Below are 15260 nucleotides of genomic sequence, written 5' to 3'. Positions count from 1 at the left end.
AAAATACAAAAAAAAAATTAGCCGGGCGTGGTGGCGGGCACCTGTAGTCCCAGCTACTCAGAGAGGCTGAGGCAGGAGAATGGCGTGAACCCGGAGGCGGAGCTTGCAGTGAGCCGAGATTGCGCCACTGCCTCCAGCCTGGGCGACAGAGCGAGACTCCGTCTCAAAAAAAAAAAAAAAAAAAAAAAATATATATATATATATATATATATGTATATATATAAAAATAATACAATGCCACATTTTTCACTAATTTGTATTTCAGAAATTCAGGATTTCTTTTGTAAAATAGAGCTTAAGATAACATGTAATTAAATACATTAATAACTACATTTCAAATTTATCAGGTTTGGTCTCCCTCCCTCCCTCCCTTCCTTCCTTCTTTTTTTGTTTGTTTTCCTCAGGGTCTTGTTCTGTTACCCAGGCTGGAGCATGCAGTGCCACAATCTTGGCAAACAGCCTCGACCTCCCGTGCTCAAGTGATCCTTCCACCTCAGCCTCCTAAGTAGCTGGGACTACAGGTGCATGCTACCATGCCCATCCAACAGTTTCTTAAAAGTAAATAAACATCGGCCGGGCGCGGTGGCTCACGCCTGTAATCCCAGCACTTTGGGAGGCCGAGGCGGGTAGATCACGAGGTCAGGAGATCGAGACCATCCTGGCTAACAGGGTGAAACCCCGTCTCTACTAAAAATACAAAAAATTAGCCGGGCGTAATGGCGGGCGCCTGTAGTCCCAGCTACTCTGGAGGCTGAGGCAGGAGAATGGCGTGAACCTGCAAGGCGGAGCTTGCAGTGAGCAGAGATCGCGCCACTGCACTCCAGCTTGGGCGACAGAGACACACTCCGTCTCAAAAAAAAAAAAAGTAAACATCAATAAATGAAGCCCACATAAACAAAAGCTCTTCGTGGGGGAGGGGGAAGGGTCCTCAATAATGTTTAAGATTGTAAAGTCCTGAGACTGAAAAGTTTGAGAGCTGCTGCTCTATAGCATCCTCTCCTGGCCGTCCCTGCACATCGTGCTGTGGTACAGCCAGCCAACCCGGAACTTATTACCGCGGTTCTGCTCGTGTTCCGCACACGCGCCATGTTCTCTTACCTAACACCCTTCCTTCTCCTTAGAGTGCTTTTCACTGTTCTTGAATTTCTTTGCCAGCCTCCTCCGGGAGCCTTTCCTAACTCCTTTCTCAGGAGGATTTAGACGTCGTTCCTTGGGTCTCACACTGCACTCCACACAGGACATGCTGATTGTCTGCAGGTAGGTCTGACTCCCTCACAAGACTAGGACGCTTGATGTGGGGGTCACGTCAGCGTCACCTCTGTGACCCCAATGCCTGACATGGTGCCTCTTATAAGCGCTCAATATATCTTTGATGAACAACTGACTGTATTATTCTTCTTCCTATTAACAATTAACGCATAGTTTTCAGGATATGTAAAATAATGCCTGATACTTTTGTATATATTTGCTTATTTATATTCCTGAGATAAAATATCTGGGGCTTTTTTTCCTGCATATGTTTTCTTTCTACTAATGTATTGAAAATCTTATTTGGTTAAAGAATGAAATCCCAAAGCCTATAATATAATAGACGTTTAAAAATTTAAAGCCATTGCCAGTAGAGGGCGCCTTGAAAGTCAATGGTGTTCGCCATCCCATACACTGCGGTTTGTGTTTTGTGTTTCATCTGGATTCTTTTTCTTTTCTTCTTTTCTTTTCTTTTCTTTCTTTTTTTACAAAAAAGAAAGAAAAGATTTATCAATAGCTTTCTTGTACTTTTTATAAAAGGTCAATAAACGTCATAGTTCATCACAGGATTAAGTTGGGTTGTTTTTTATAAAATAGAATTTAAAATTCTCATAACTACCTGATTAAAAAAATGACTGAGTTCTCAAAACAAACAAAACAGGACTTGCATTAATCCTTTGTTGAAATATGACTCACCCCTCTGCTTGCCAAAGTGTTTTATTTTTTTTTAACGTGCTTTTATTCAAGGTAGATATTTGCCATCCCTTTGCAGAAAGGCTGACAGAACAATGGTGTTCTGCATTTTTGAAGGACTATTTAGTGTAGCAGGAAATATACGACCTTTATCTTTTCGTTCTGTTTGCCGGCAAACCCCAGGCACCCAGCACTGCATTATAGAAAAACTGCCTTTGAAAACAACAAATAAGGTAGGGAGGGGTGGCCTTCAAAAGCTGTGGCACAGGTTCCAGCAAACAACATCCAGCCATGATGTTTGTGGAACTGCCATATTTTTAAAAACAGACATAAAATGATTAAGAAGGAAAACCTCACCATTCATTTCATGTAGAAGAGAGGAAATATCATGAACTAAAATTTGGGAAACTGTAATCCCAGTTCCAGCTCTGCCAGTAAATATCTCAGTAAATTTAAGTTTTTATTGGTGTTTTGTGTTCCCTATCTTAAAAGTCATTTTATCTGAACCTCTTTCTTACTCCCCACAAATACTCGAAACAGCTTATAATTAAACAAAAAATATAATGAAATTGTGACACAGAAATAGTAGCTCTGTATTAGTGTGTTTTCACACTGCTATAAAGAATACCTGAGACTGGGTAATTTATGAACAAAAGAGGATTAATTGACTCACAGTTCTGCGTGGCTAGGGAGGACTCAGGAAACTGACAATCATGGCAGAAGGTGAAGGGGAAACAAGGCATGTCCTACATAGTGGCAGGAGGGAGAGAAGAGCACAAAGGGGCAAGAGTCTCACACTTATCAAACAACCAGATCTTGTGAGAGAATTCCCTTATTATCATGAGAACAGCATGGGGGAATCACCCCCGTGATCAAATCACCTCCCACCAGGTCCCTCCCTCAACACCTGGGGATTACAATTTGGATTACAATTTAAAATGAGATTTGGGTAGGGACACAGAGCCAAACCATATCAGGCTCATAGCCCAGGAAATGAACAAAAATATGCTAACTAGAAAAATCAGTTTATGTGGTTGAACTTCCAGTTTGGCCCTGAGGGCCCTGGCAGTCAAGGCAAAAAGTAGAAAATTTAGTCAGTGACTCAGTCTTTATTTTAAACAGGAAGAAGTCTTCCAATTTCTCAGAGTTGATCATCTTTCTTATGACTAAATTCTAAAAGAAAATCCCGACATGTGACCTACTGAATAATGTCCTCAATTATTTTAAAGCAATACAGCAGGAACTTTCATGTAACTATTTATTTAATGAACCTCAATGAGAACTGTGGACATGACTTTAAACATCAATGTAACCATATATTGAATCAATAAAAGTAACAGTGTTTGTCCTACTACTTGTCTCTAAGGATTATTAAAAATAAAGCTGTAGAAGGGCAATTTAAAAAGGTTTGAGTTAAACCAAAGTCAAATGTTAGATATTATCAAATATATCCCTGGATGTGTATTGATGACAAGATAATCTGCTTTCTGATTTTCTTTTATTGGGGCTAACGGAAAAAAAGAAAATGTTATAGGTGCATATGAAAATTATTAAAGATTGGCTGGATGTGGTGGCTCACGCCTGTAATCTCAGCACTTTGGGAGGTCGAGGCGGGTGGGTCACCTGAGTTTGGGAGTTCAAGACCAGCCTTACCAACATGGAGAAACCCCGTTTCTACTAAAAATACAAAATTAACCAGGGGTGGTGATGCATGCCTGTAATCCCAGCTATGCAGGAGGCTGAGGCAGGAGAATCGCTTGAACCTGGGAGGCAGAGGTTGTGGTGAGCCGAGATCGTGCCATTGCACTCCAGCCTGGGCAACAAGAGCAAAACTCCATGTCAAAAAAATTAAAAAAAATCAAGAAAATTATTAAAGGTTATACAGAAAGTTGTTAATTCATTACCTCTGAGGACTGGCAATGGAGATCCTAAGGGAAGAAAAACTTTTATCCCCCAGTTTGCTACCCTCTGAAACATTTGAATTTTTTATTAAAAAAATATTTTTAGAGACAGTATCTGGCTATGTTGCCCAGGCTGGAGCACAGTGACTATTCATCGGCATGATCATTGTGCACTACAGCTTCAAACCTGTGGCCTTCAGTGAACCTCCCACCTCGGCCTCCCCAGTAGCTGGCCAAGTGTGCACCCCTGCACCTGGCTTTGAATTTTTTATGGTTATTTATTATTTCTTATTTTAAAAACAGAAAGAAAGGTGGTTTACCCATAACTAATACTCTGAACAGAATCTACAAAAGGACTCAAAATATCCATTTTAGTTTTCTTTTAGTCATGATTTAGTTCATCACTTGGCAAGCTATCTCTTGTAGGCGTGAGCCATAGCGCCTGGCCCCATTAATTTTTAAATGTGGAACCAGCCTTTCATACCTGGGATAAATCTCACTTGGTTGTAATATATAATTCTTTTTATATGTTGTTGAATTCAATCTGCTAATATTTATTTATTTATTTATTTATTTTTTAAACGGAGTTTCGCTCTTTTTGCCCAGGCGGAGTGCAATGGCGTGATCTCGGCTCAATGCAACCTCCACCTTTCCATTTCGTTCTATGAGGCCATCACCATAATACCAAAACTAGACAAAGGCATTAAAGAAAACTATAGACCAATATCTCTCATGAACACACATGCAAAAATCCTTAGCAATCTGCTAATATTTTGCTATCAGTTATTGCTGATAACTTTCCTTGCTCTAAAGTCTGCTCTGTTTAAAATTAATATAGCACTCCTACTTTCCTTTGATTATTGTTAGCATGGTATATCTTTCTGCATCCATTTACTTGTAATCGATATTACCTTTATATTTAAAGTGGGTTTCTTATAGACAAGATATAGCTGGGTCTTGTAGTTTGACCTTTCTTCTCCCTCCGAGACTCTCATTACTCATATGTGACACCTTTTATAGTTGTCCCACAGTTCTTGGATATTCTATTCTCTTTTTTTCAGTCTTTGTTCTCTTTGCTTTTCAGGTTTGGAGGTTTGTATTGAGATATCCTCAAACTCAGTGATTCTTTTCTCTGCTATGTCCAGTCTACTAATAAACCCATCAAAGGCATTTTCTGTTACAGTGTTTTTGATATCTTGTATTTCTTTTTGGTTCTTTCTTAGGATATCCATTTCTCTGCTTGCATTGCTCATCTGTTCTTGCATGCTTTGTACTTTATCCATTAGAGCTCTTAGTGTATTAATCATAGTTGTTTTAAATTCCCTATCTGTTAATTCCAACATTCCTGCCATATCTGATTCTGGTTTTGATGCTTGCTCTGCCTGTTTAAACTCTTTATTTTGCTTTTTAGTATGTCGTGTATTTTTTTCTAGATAGCTAGAAAACTAAGTACTGGGTGAAAGAAACTGCTATAAACGAGACCTTAGTAGTGTGGTGGTAAGGTGTAAGTGGGGTAGAAAGCATTCTGTAGTCCTGTGATTGGGCTCTTTTAGTGAGTCTATGCCTCTAGATTGTGAACTTCATGGATACTTCTCAGTTCTCCCGACCTCACCTTTGGTGGAACAGGGTGGCCAGAGCAGGCTGGAGTTGGGCATTTTCTTTCTTCCAGGTCAGTTAGGCTCTGATAAAAGCCCAGCAGGTTTGGCTTTCGTTAAATTATTTATCCGGAGGAAAGACCTTGTTAAGAAGAACAAAATGCTCTAGTGTATTTCAAAATGGTTCCTTTACCTCCCCTCTTCCTGCCAGAAGCACAAGGGGATTTTTCTCTAATATTCACTCTGCTGACCTGATAGATCTCTTGCAGGTAAGACAAACAAAAGTGTAGGTCCCCTTCCCCCAGCTGGGTCTCCCTGGAGTTTTTAATTCTCAAAGTTGTTGTATTACTGTGTTCTCGTGCTGCTAATAAACACATATCCAAGACTGGGTAATTTATAAAGAAAAATAAGTTTAATTGACACAGTTTCACATGGTTGGGGAGGCCTCAGAATCACAGCAGAAGGTGAAGGAGGAGCAAAGGCATGTCTTACATGGCAGCAGGCAAGAGAGTGTGTGCAGGGGAACTGCCCTTTATAAAACCATCAGATCTTGTGAGACTTATTCACTATCATGAGAATGGCACAGAAAAAACCATCCCCCATGATTCAATTATCTCCCACTGGGTCCCTCCCATGATATGTGGGGCTTATGGGAGCTACAATTCAAGATGAGATTGGGTGGGGACACAGCTGAACCATATCAGTTCTTTACATTGAACTTTCAGCAATTCATCAATTACAGTTCAGATTTTTCCTACTCTGGCTTTGGTTCTGGTGGAGGTGGCTACTTGCGAGCTTCTGTTTGCTGTGTTGTGATTCTCTGTATTCAACTCTTGGTCACTCCAATTTTGGGGGCAGTGATTTTCCCTGTGACTTCACTTATCTTGTGGATCCAGGAGGAGCTGTTGAATTTTAAGTTTAGCTTTATACTTGTTGTTAGGATAGAGTGGTGTCTTCCAACCTCCTTACATGCTGGGCCAGAAACTAGAAATCCTACCAAACATTTTTTACAGTTGTTATTATTTAATTTTCACTGTAACTTGGGAGGTAATTTTTATTGACCTGACTTTACAGAGAAGTAACTGAGACCCAGAAAGGCTATGTACCAACTAATTGGTAGAGATGGAACTAAAAGTCTCCAAATTGGCATCTTTATGCTAGGCATTGCTCTATAGCTGCCATCTTTGTTTAAAAAACAAATACAACTGAAAGGGTAAAATAGCAAGCCACTGATTCCAAAATATAAATCAGCTTTAACTGCAACAGGAATAAACCACACAAAAAAGAGACCACAAAAAAGAAACGAGGTACATAATAAAAGTTGGCCTGGAAAGGAGGAAAATAGGATACAAATAGGAGATGAAGGTCACCAACAGGCAATATTCACAGCTTCACCACTTCACTTGGGTCTGGCCCTGTTGCCTACATGGGCTCAGTGATTGCTACCCCCAAGATTCATTTCTAGGGTTGAGTCCATAGCCTGGTCAATTATAATCAAGCTTGGATTATTTGTTCCAGCTTTGCTGAGTGGGAGTTGGATACCAGTGTAATGTGATAAACGATGTTCTATTGGTCCTTGTGGTCAGGATTTGTTCTATTCACTGGGGCCCATAATAAATGTGTGCCCCAAATAGCACACGAAGTTCTATGTAGCCAGATTAAAATGCCCTCTAAGTAGTCTCAATGCCATGTTTTTTTCAGTCTCCAAATTGGCATGACCTAATAGGGAAAGAGTGCTATAAACAAGAGGGAACACTTTATTGTCCATCGAGAGAGACATGTCCTATTTTCTCCTTGGCTTAGCTTGCCAAGTTTGGTACAACAGAAACCCAGTGAAGATTCAGGATGTCTCAAAATCAAAGCACATAATAAAGGAGCATGGTGCATATAAAGTACTAATGTCAAAGTTTGGTTTAATTTTCAAGACTTTATTATTTAAAGTTATAGATACACTTCGGGGCTTTTGAAAGAACACTGAACATACTTTAAAAATTTTTCATTTAAGCTACATTGACTCATCTTCCATTTACAAACTAAAATACAAACAGCAAGGTAATTATTTTTTGGAACAATGCTATCTAAATCCTGAGGGAAACAGTAACAATAACAGATTTAAAATATTGGATGCTTATAGACACATATAAAATACACAAATATTTTCTCTAACGATCAGCAATATTTTGTGCTTTTTGAATCCAGAAATTGAAAGGTTAATCAGTTTATCCAAGATCACATATGTTTTCGTCTCAGTTCTTCAGAGAAAACAGATCCAATAGGGGTGTGTGTGTGTGTGTGTGTGTGTGTGTGTGTGTGTGATATTTATCTTAGTATAATAAAAATATTTATTTTGAGGAATTGGCTCATATAATTATGGAGACTGAGAAGTCCCAAGATCTGCATTTGGCAAGCTGGAGGCCCAGGAGAGCCAATGGTAACACTTCTAGTCTGAGTCTGAAAGCCTGAGAGTCAGAAGAGTTGATGGTGTAAGGCTTACTCTGAGTCTGAAGGCAAGAGAATACTGATGTCCCAGCAGTCAAACAGGGAGTGTGAATTCTCTTTTACTCAGTCTTTTGTTCTCTCCAGGACTTCAACAGATTGGATGGGGCCCACTTACACTGGGAGGGCAATCTGCTTTACTTAGTCTACGGATTCAAATGTTAATCTCATCTAAAAACATTCTCACAGACATACCCAGAATAATGTTTAAACAAATGTCTGGGCACCCCATGGCTCCATCAGGTTGACACATAAAATTAACCACCACAGCATAGCTGGAAAGCGGCTGAGATGGGGGATTTAAATACAGATCAATTTAACTCTAAGGTCCATAGTTTTTCATCACATCACTCTACCCCAAAGGAGGTGAGTTTTCTGATCCCAAGCTCCAACTTTAAGAGCTACATTGATTGTTTTGGGATGTGGGGGAGATCCTGTTAAAAACTCTTTTCATCAAATATTCTGAGGTCACCCAGCTGTTAATTTAGTTTCATCTGGCTCGTCTCCAAGCCTCTGACACATTCATTGCTGGTAATGTTCTGGAAATTCCCATTGCACTTCCTTTTTGGCAAAGTTGACTTTCATTTACATTGGGGTTACTAAGAATTTCAGACAATAAGAAGTAGCTTATCATCCAGAAAAGCTAAGGCCTTCTAATTTTTTTTTCTTTTTTTTGAGATGGAGTTTCACTCTTGTTGCCCAGGCTGGAGTGCAGTAGCGTGATCTTGGCTCACTGCAACCTCCGCCTCCTGGGTTCAAACGATTCTCTGCCTCAGCCTCCCAAGTTGCTGGGATTACAGGCATGTGCCACCACACTCGGCTAATTTTGTATTTTTAGTAGAGATGGGGTTTCACCATGTTGGCCAGGCTGGTCTCCAACTCCCAACCTCAGGTGATCCACCCACTTTGGCCTCCCAAAGTACTGGGATTACAGATGTGAGCCACCATGCCCAGCCAGGCCTTCTAATTTTTTAAATTAAAATCTTGTAAACATAAAATATATTTTTCAAATTATTTATTTATTTGTATTTTATATATTTAGTGTATACAACATAATGTTTTGTTACACGTGTGCATAGTGAAATAATTGCTGTAAGTAAGCAAATTAACATATCCTTCAATTTTCATAGTTACTTTTTTGTCACAGGAGCATCTGATATCAACTCTCTTAGCAAATTTTCAATATACAATATAGTTAATAATACGATACTATTAGCTATAATCCTTCTACTATATACTAGATCTCTAGACTTATTAATATTACATAAGTTTGTATCTTTTGACCTACATCTCACCATTTTCTCCCCTTCCCAAATTATTTTTCAAAAACACAGGTTCTTTGGTTCAAAAATCCAAATTTATTTTTATACCTTTAGTTTGCATATTCGAGAAGTTCAAGACTTCATAATAGATAAGATATACTGCATAAACCACTTAGATCTATCTAAAACCACATAAAACTCATGTCTTAAGAAATGATGAAGAGCATTAAAACTTGAAATGCATATTTCTCCCAATTTCTAGAATCACATTTTGCATTAGATAATATTATATCATCCACTATGCCATATATAAGACAGCATTCTCAACCAGTCTGTCTAACCATACTGAGCAGTCTGTGAAACAAATCAGCTGAATATGATGTTGCCCTGGGCAGGAACACTCTGACCCACCAGGAAAAGATTGGCTGCGTATCTGTCAACAATGGGCTGCAGCACTCGCTCTCTGATCTGTTTGGTATTCAGGAAATTCTCTCTGAGTGCCTCATCTCTGTGGTCTGTAGGAGTTAACGTGCCAGAAAAGGAAAGAAAATTCATTTTCAGTATATTAATGAGATCAGACCCAAGGACAATTGAACAAGACTCCCCCTTTTTTTTTGAGACGGAGTCTTGCTCTGTCACCCAGGCTGGAGTGAAGTGGCGAGATCTCAGCTCACTGCAACCTCCGCCTTCCAGGTTCAAACAATTCTTCTGCCTCAGCCTCCCGAGCAGCTGGGACTACAGGCACGCGCCCCACCACACCCAGCTAATTTTTGTATTTTTAGTAGTGACAGGGTTTTACCATATTGGCCAGGCTGGTCTCAAACTCCTGATCTCGTGATCCGCCTGCCTTGGCTTCCCAAAGTGCTGAGATTACAGGCATGAGCCACTGCGCCCAGCCCAAGACTCCTATTTTTAAAACCTGAAAAAACTTTCATGAATGAAATGCAGATAGAATCTGTAAGTCAGTTGCTACATTAAAATACTCAGGCAAAGGGATGTATTTCTATACATTATGATGTGTGCCTCCAAGCTTGTTTCAGAAAAAAAAAATTTTTAAATAGGTACCTATTTGCCTGCTACATCATTAACTCATTCATTCATTCAATACATGTCCATTAGGCATCTCCCATTTTAAGTCATTTTTATGCTGGGTAGTTTAAGGGGTTTTAAGATAAATAGCAGAAGTGCTGAGAGAAGACAAACACCCAAATAATTGAAATGCAAAACAGAACATTGTAAGTGCTGAGTAAGAGGAAAAACAAAGAGTTATCAGGATTTAAAACAGGGTAAAATTAAACAGAGCACCAAATGAAGTAAATTAGGAAATATTTTATGAAGGATGAAGAAGGTGATTTTAGCCTTGAAGGATTGTAGCCACTTCTGGCAAAGCACCAAGATAAGCATAAGTCTGTTGGTGGGAAAGTTCACTGTACAGCACAGCTTGGTTGATGGGAAGAGTGTGGGAGCTTGGGATGGAATGATGAACCCAGCACAGATCAGAGGAGAAACCAGAGAGGCCATATTGGAATTAAAAGTTAAACTCAACTGGAAAGCAATTGCTTGTGCACACTGCGGCCAGTGTGGTCTGCAAGTCGGAAGCCCTCTGCTCTACTCTGGCCTCCTCTGTGTCTGCTGGGGCTTCTTTCACCTCTCTGGGCCTCAGTGTCCAAACATGTAAAATGAAAATACCACTCTGCCGACTTCACGAATTTGTTATAATGATTAGATAATGTAGATTATTACTGATTTTCAATGTTGGGTGGTAGAGGAGTTGGTTAGATCTATGCTATTTAACTTGTCAGAGCTCAGAACATAAATAATTTTTAATGTAAAATAGCCTTCAAAATTATCTTTAAATAATATTGCTAGACCCACAGAGACATAAATCAAAAACAAGTTAATCATATATCATGGCAATGATGATAAATTGCTTTTTTACGACCTTTTTAATATAGATGCTATTAAGATTCCAATTCAAAGGAAACTAAAAATTAGAGAGGGGAAGTAGTTTTCTACAGTTATGGGCTGGAAAGTAGCAGAGCTAAGTCTATAAACTCAAGCAGCCAGACTTAAGCTGAGATGCTTAACACAGGCTAAACTGCTCTAAAATAAAGAATGCTACGATCTTGCATATGGTTTTAATAAAAGAAAAAATACATACTTTCGGTGACTATTATCCAAAGATTATTAATCCAAACAGATAATTTTTAATTCTCTTTTATTTGAAAAAGTACACAAAAGAAAAATATTTAATACTAACATTATGAATCAGTGAATTGAAATTAAAATGGGATACTATTTTTAGTTAACATTTTAGCAGATGCCTTAAAACACCATTCACGTATATTTTTTTTCAGTTTATAAATTAAGACAGGTTCATCATAGAAAACTGAAAAAATATCGAACAGCATAAAGGCAATAAAACAACCCACAGTCTTATCATTAACATTTTATTAAATGTCTTTCCAATCTTTGTAAATATGCTACACAGTTAAGAATTACAAATGTTGGGCGGGGGGCGGGAATCCTCAGCCTCGGTGGTGGTCATGGACATGTCGAGCCGGGTAGAAGTGGAGGGGCCATTGGAGGAGTCGTGAGGGGGTGACAGGCTAAGATTCGGAGAGAGAGACGCTAGTGGCTGGACTCAACCTGGGAAGAATCTTCTGCTGACTCTCAACTTTTCCTGGAAAAAATGGATCATTCCCATCATACGGGGATGAGCTATATGGACTCCAACAGTACCATGCAACTTCCTCACCATCACGCAACCACTTCAGCCTCACATTCCCGTGGTGGAGGAGACAGCAACATGATGATGATGATGATGCCTGTGACATTCTACTTTGGCTTTAAGAATGTGGAACTACTGTTTTCCGATTTGGTGATCAATACAGCTGGAGAAATGGCTGGAGCTTTTGTGGCAGTGTTTATACTAGCAGTGTTCTATGAAGGACTTAAGATAGCCTGAGAGTGCCTGCTGTGTAAGTCACAAGTCAGCATTTGCTACAATTCCATGCCTGTCCCAGGACCAAATGGAACCATCCTTATGTAGACACACAAAACTGTTGGGCAGCAGATGCTGAGCTTTCCTCACCTCCTGCAAACAGTGCTGCACATCATCCAGGTGGTCATAAGCTACTTCCTCATGCTCATCTTCATGACCTACAATGGGTATCTCTGCATTGCAGTAACAGCAGGGGCTGGTACAGGATACTTCCTCTTCAGCTGGAAGAAGCCAGTGGTAGTGGACATCACAGAGTATTGCCATTGACGTCAAATTCTATGGCATGGCCTTATCGATTGCAGTGGGAAGCTGTTCAAGACTTGAAGACGTGCTTCCTGCTCCAATCATCCCTTCTTGCTCCTCTTTATGCACGTACACACACACACACACACACACACACACACACCTGCTCAACAGAAGTTTAGTTTACAGTCTCTGAGCTAAAGTAGTAACCTCCCAAATTGTTTTTTCTAATAAGCTGAGATTCCCATTTCTCTTAGGGAGAAGCCACCCATGAGATGTCTTTTCCTTCTCCATCATCTTAGAGCCAAGTTATATGTTCTTATCTAATCCATGTAGCTTTTTGTTCATTGACTTGATTATCTGCTTCCTTTTTGGATGTTTAACAGACAGTAAGTAAATTTTTTTTGCCCTAGGTCAGTGATGGAAAGGGGTTAACTTCAGCCAGGATTGATGGCAGCTGAGGGAAATTCTTGCCCAACTAAACCCAGAACTCAAACTTAACATTAGAACCATTAGAACATTAACATTAGAACATTAGAAAACAACGTCCAAGGCTGGGCGCAGTGGCCCACAGCTGTAATCCCAGCACTCTGGGGGGCCAAGGCAGGCTGGATCACCTGAGGGCAGGAGTTCGAGACCAGCCTGGCCAACATGGTGAAACCCCATCTCTACTAAAAATACAAAAATTAGTTGGGCGTGGTGGCGCATGCCTGTAATACCAGCTACTCTGGAGGCTGAGGAAGGAGAATCGCTTGAACCTGGGAGGTGGAGGTTGCAGTGAGCCAAGATGGTGCCATTGCACTCTAGCCTGGGCAACAAGAGCGAAACTCCATCTCAAAAAAAAACAAAAGTCTGCATTTGATATAATGTCTTAATTACTGGGGCCTACAAATAACGTTGACTATTTTAGATTGTAAGCTCCTAGAGAGCAGTATTGCTGTAGTAGGAATGTTTTAACAGTGTCATATGGAAAAGAACAAAATAAATATTTTGATTTTGTGATAAAAAAGAATTAAAAATGTTTACATTTGAGGTTATAAGTTTCTCAGCAACAGAATTTTCACTCATTGCTATTTTTTCCCACTTTACTATATATAAGAAGATATGATTTGTGGGAAGAACATGTGTTCTCATTGTTCAACGCCCACTTATGAGTGAGAACATGTAATATTTGGTTTTCTGTTCTTGTGTTAGTTTGTTAAAGATAATGGCCTCCAGCTCCATCCATGTCCTCAGGCGTGAGCCACTGCACCCGGCCGATCTTGTTCTTTTTTATGGGTGCATAGTATTCCATGGTATATATGTACTACTTTTTCTTTATCCAGTCTATCACTGATGGGCATTTGGGTTGATTCTATCTCTTTGGTATTGTGAATAGTGCTGCAATGAACATACATGTGCATGTGTTTTTATAATAGAATGATTTCTATTTCTTTGGGGATATACCCAGTAATGGGGTTGCTGAGTTGAATGGTATTTCTGTTTTTAGGTGTTTGAAGAATTGCCACACTGTCTTCCATAATGGCTGAACTAATTCACACTCCCACCAACAGTGTACAAGCATTTCTTTTTCTCCACAACCTTGCCAGCATCTGCTATCTTTTGACGGTTTAGTAATAGCCATTCTGACTAGTGTTAGATGGTATCTGACTATATAAATTTATATAATATATAATACAAATCATATCTCTTCCCAGTCTTTCACTCTTAGTGGTGTATTTTAATTAAACTACTGGCTTTTTACATAACAAAAAATTAACTGTTCTCTTTACTGGTAGAAATAATGAATTCAATGAATCATCACTTTTAATTTTGTTTGACATCAAACTACTAAAATATAACATTATTTTACATATGTTTGCAGAATATTAATAAAGAGAATAGCACAGAATGGAGTTTAAGAGACATTGATTTAGAACATCATGCAAATGAATTGATCTTATTGGGCAAAGTTAGCACCCCTTAACCCAGGCTGGGAACTGACAAGCAAATGCAGGTCCTTTATATGAGAGTGAATGTGGTTCAGCCTAAATCCACTACAACTGAACCAAAAATGCAAAAAGGAATTCTTGGATAGAAAAAAAGGCATTATCAGAGACTCCTTCTTTTTTTTTTTTTTTTTTTTGGGATGGAGTCTCGCTCTATTGCCCAGGCTGGAGTGCAGTGGCGCGATCTCCGCTCACTGCAAGCTCTGCCTCCCAGGTTCACGCCATTCTCCTGCCTCAGCCTCCCAAATAGCTGGGACTACAGGCCTCCACCACCATGCCCCGCTAATTTTTTGTATTTTCAGTAGAGACGGGGTTTCACCGTGTCAGCCAGAATGGTCTCGGTCTCCTGATCTCGTGATCCGCCCGCCTCGGCCTCCCAAAGTGCTAGAATTACAGGCATGAGCCACTGCACCTGGCCCAGAGACTCCTTCTTATCTGAGTTTTCATTACTTAAATTCCTCTAGAACATGATTATACAGGAATATTTGCCATTACATGAAAGTATTCACTCATGAACCGAATACCCATAAAATTGTTCCCCTTTCAAACAATCTTCTTTACTTAGCTTGAATGACTATCCCTGATCACAAGTCAAAACTTTTTCAGCCTAACTCTTACTGCTTGTGGAATGCTGTAAACATCTGACAACACAAGTCAAATAGATGGCAAAGTGGAGTTGCGATTCTTGCAAAAGATGCAGAATTTCATGAAATTGATGAAAATAATGTTGGAGAACTGCTCCAACATCAAGTATAGTCACGTGTCAACAGACTAGGTAAAAACCGCAGAAGAAAAAATAGACAAGGAATCATATAAATTAACAATAAAGA

The 15260-nt window shown here is 39.5% G+C and overlaps 1 pseudogene; it reads left to right on the top strand.

Moving 5' to 3' along the window:
* The first annotated feature begins 11887 nt into the window (after window positions 1-11887).
* On the top strand, window positions 11888-12467 carry LOC100580113 (annotated as a pseudogene).
* Window positions 12468-15260: the final 2793 nt, after the last annotated feature.

The sequence above is a fragment of the Nomascus leucogenys genome, chromosome 11 (assembly GCF_006542625.1).
Source record: "Nomascus leucogenys isolate Asia chromosome 11, Asia_NLE_v1, whole genome shotgun sequence".
NCBI classification, from domain to species: Eukaryota; Metazoa; Chordata; class Mammalia; order Primates; family Hylobatidae; genus Nomascus; species Nomascus leucogenys.
Note: the sequence above shows the minus strand (reverse complement) of the source record. Positions and strands in the feature narration are given on the sequence as shown.